The sequence below is a fragment of the Clarias gariepinus genome, chromosome 20 (assembly GCF_024256425.1).
Source record: "Clarias gariepinus isolate MV-2021 ecotype Netherlands chromosome 20, CGAR_prim_01v2, whole genome shotgun sequence".
In the NCBI taxonomy this organism is placed as follows: Eukaryota; Metazoa; Chordata; class Actinopteri; order Siluriformes; family Clariidae; genus Clarias; species Clarias gariepinus.
In genome coordinates this window covers 7,050,331-7,054,682 of record NC_071119.1, presented here as the reverse complement: position 1 = coordinate 7,054,682, position 4,352 = coordinate 7,050,331, and positions in this window count along the sequence as shown.

The following is a 4,352-nucleotide window of genomic DNA, read 5'->3' as shown; positions in this document are numbered from 1 at the left end:
AAAGAGGAAAGAGCGGTGTTTTGGCTCCATCTCCTGGCCACCCGACAGAAATCTGTCGCTTAATTTAGAGTGATTGGGGAAGGCTTGCTCCTGCAGCCAATCAATATGCAGCCACTCAACTGCACACGTTATTACTTTAAGCAGCACCCCATACTCTCTGTCTTCCTTAGAGGAGCGTTCTGAGGTAGCTACTTCCATTCCCACAGAAGCAAGAGAGGAAGTCTCTCCTGCACATTCACAAGAAGCGCTAAGGCTGAGTTCTATGTGTTTACCCTGTTGGGGAAGGGTGTTTGGGGTAGTGGCTTCGGCCCTGTTTGTGTGTGGAGGTGTGTGTGACGTGTTGAATGTGCTCCGGTTTATGCTTAGGCTAAATTGGATGTGGTTCTCGTGTGAATGTGCTGTTCATGCTTTACATGCTGTGTGCAAAATAAAGTACTCCCTTAAAGCTCACTCGTCCCTCCAATGTCCTTTCCGGCGGTAAAACGCTACACTATTTTAAGGCGTGCCAGCTGCCACTTTTTACTTAGTTTTCAATACAAATCTTATAATGCCCACATGACATCAAACATTCCCCTTGTTAATGTTTTAACTATTTAAACCATTAAACTATTTATTTTACTATTTTAGCTTTTACTGTTCCATTTACTCCAAAATAACATTAAAAACAAGAACAATAAAACTTTTTTTTTTAATTATTGATTACATTTGGGCTGCAAAAACGTTTGTGTTCAAAAAATGTAACAGATTAATGTCAATTAATCTGATGTACAGTATGCTGGAGAAACTTTCAGATAGGAAGACACTGCTTTGTGTAGTTCAATGACAAGAAAACCTTTAAAACAAACATCAACAGCCTCCACCAAAGAGTTTGGAATGCAGAGTACAGAATGTGTCACACAGCCGCGATATATTATAACTTATGAAATACAAGTGAAATATTAAACAAATCTACAATCACAGTACTAAAATTATAGTACAAATTTAGAATTTCAAATTTTTTTATTTGTTTATTTGACCCAACCAGTGGGTGAAATTGATACTCTAGCTGGGTTTAAATTTTAAAGTGCTGGGTTATTTTATTTGACCCAACCAGTGGGTAAAATTAACTTCCCTTTCAAAAGCTACACTCGATGCTGCGCGAAAACGCTACGGTAACATCTTTCTGTGTTGCCGGTTGTGAAGCATGTGTGTATCAAACATGCCAAATCCTGGCATACAGTGGTTACTCAATCGGAATGGTTATTACCGTCGCACTCACTGCCATGTAAATTCGACTGCGGCCAAAATAAATCAGTGGCATTTCAAAATCATTTGTAAAATGGCCGCCAGGTGGCGCTAAGTGACATTTTCAATCATTGCAGTAAATGCAATAGTGATAGTAATTTCCACACAAGTACTTTACACAACAAACATGAAAAATCTGAACCAGAGCTATTAATATGTACTATACAATAATTAGTAAAAAAAAAAAAAAATTGGTTAAATGTTGTTTAGATCAAGTTCACTAGCTGACAATTTGATTTGTACAAAGTATAAACTGTTATCTGTTTATTGTTATTTAAGTTCTGGGTTATTTTAGGTACTTTAAACGCATTGTTGAGTTGCTCATGTGTCATATGAGATGTAGTAGGTCATTTACAAATGAACACCTGGTTGGGTTATTTTAACCCAACAACTGTTTTATTCATTATTTTATCGTTTCTCCAAATGGCAGCCTGCAAAATGTTCAAAATATCACTGTTATTGTGTCATAGGTGTAGTTTTACAGCAAGCAGACTGACTCTGACCATTTAAAAAAAAAAACATTGGCATTCATTTTCTGACTCGATCAAGTTCACGAAAAACAATACAGAACAGTGCACCTTGTTTGCTTTCAAACATTTACAAAATCATAAAGTTTTTTCGTTATTGTGAGTGCTTTTAAATAAAAGTAGAGTCTTATAAAGCCCATGTAGTCTTATATAGTTTTATTATATTGTTTTTGCACATTAATCTGAGTCCTCATCTGTTAAATTTTTAGAGACAATAATTTTTTCAGCCTGTCACGGTGTGCACCCAAATCAATATTGTTCCTTGCTCACTAGTTAGGCAGCCAAAGGAGCGGGGCCATGAAAAAATAGTACCTAACAACCTTTCGTCAAACTCAATCTTGTCAGTTTTATTGCCCCTTTTATGACCTTTTATGACCTTTGAGTTGACCTTTAGGATTTTTTATGACCTGGAGTTTCCGATAAAAAAAGGGGGGGGGGGGGTAACGATGCTTATGCGCTAGGCATCGTATCATTCACTTATTTAATTTAATTTAATTATTTCTTAGATTTATTTCATTTATATACGTATTTATTTATATACGTATTTATTTATTTATTTATTATAAGAATTTGTTTAGGGTGTTTTTTATTTGAAAAAATATGCTTGGTGAGGGGACTCGATTTCAAGGTGCTTGTGTTTAACTATTAAGACAGGGTGAATTTATTTATTACCAAAGGGTGAACAATGAAACATTTATTAACTTTGGTAAAAACTTGATGAGTTTTGAATGACTAAGGACTGTTGAAGTTGTTAGTTTTTAAGTTACTTAAAGAGAAGAAGAATAAACGTTACCAGAGGGCGAGAGCCCCGAGTCGCTGAAGAAGAAGGTAAAAAGTTGGTCTCGATGATACGCCTAAAACGTTGTTGCGAACATGCCCGCGAGTCTAAGAAAAGAGTAAAGAAGACAAGCGCGAGGTCTGCGCGTAAACGTTTTTGCAGCGTGAGCTTGTCCGATGTTAAGAGCGTGCCGCGCATGAACAGCGAGTTCGCGTCTGGTACGGCCAGAGTTTGGTGAAAGGGGAATCAAACGGGTTTCCTCTCGAGCGCTGTGATTGGCCGGATCTGCGTGTGACGACTTAGTCACGCCTCCGCCTCTTCTGCTTAGTCGCGAAAGGTGTTTATTTTTCAGTGCTCATCTAAATCTGTTGTTCTGAACTCATTTTTAGGTAGGACTGTGCCTATTATGTCTTTTAAAAAGTTCTCTAACACTAGAGCTGAGGTGACCGCGTGTGTAGTGATTAGTAATAATAGAAGAAACAAAAGTTGATCCGTGAATTATCAGTGCACTTTGTGCCATGATCATTTTGTCAGGAGTGGTATGATGAACTGATCCAACAGATCGGGTAAAAGTCTAGCCGGTTTACCATATGCTTATATATACGAGGACCATGTGTTAAAAACCTGGTACTATAGTTTTCTTGAAAAGAACAAATCTGCATTCTGTTTGTTATAGCAGGGGTTGTAATGGCATAGGGGTGTTAGTTATCATCCATTATCAGATTAGGATGTAATAAAAGTTTAGCCAAATATTTTTTTTTCATGGGGAGATGGGGCTAATGTTTAATAGCATTGTTTAAAAAATGTTTACGCCAAGTGTGTAAGTGTGCATATGTGTTTATGTCCATGCATGTGTAGCAGATTTTATTTTTAAATTTAATTTCACTCAGAATCTGTCTTTTTATATTAATTCTTTCATATTTTTATATTTTACACTCTGGAAATGATTATTTTAGTGCTAATTTATTTTAATCTTATTTTTTTGCACTCGTGTTAAAATATTCGGATATGCTTGTGACTGCTAAAAATGGGACACGGCCCCTTTAAGAGTTACCGCTTTTCCGGTTCCGGCTGCTCACCTTTAGTTCGCGCGCGGTAAGCGTGGCTGGAGAGAGGTGAGTTCTGATGGAGCTCTAGCGAAAAAAAAAGAAAAGTTTAATTATAGTTGGTTTATTGAGAGTAAAATGTATTTTTGTGATAAATATGCAATTTAACTGTAAGGAAGCACGAATAGAGATTGTTTAACGCATGTTTTCTTTGGAAGTGACAGTGTATGTATGTTTGAATTCCATGGCTAAAATGATCTATTTTGACTCGCAGGTCATTTATAAGCAAACATGAAGTTTTTTTCTATTCATTTGGTTTTTAATTCATTTAGAATAATAAAAAAATATGTTCTTTTGGAATATTTGTTGTCCGGTCTCCTTCAATTCACAACACAACGCAGAGACAAACCGGTCACACATGGGGTTGTAATAATATCTAGGTAGAGAAACATTGACACAGGGTTAGGAATCCCCCTTACAGTTTTAATTTGATGTTTCACTAGACTCTAACATATAAGTTGAGTTAGCTCTCAATGCTCTCAAAATAGCCGGTAATGGGAGTTACACAAAGTATTTTCTTCAAAAAATCTTAACAAAAACTGATCTGAAGTAAACAGATCAGTAAATGTTCTTGGCTTGTTCTTGAGGGTTTAGTTTTTCTCTTCCTCCTCACACTAAACCTTTACGCTCGAAAGTTCGGTTAGCTGCCATTGCTAG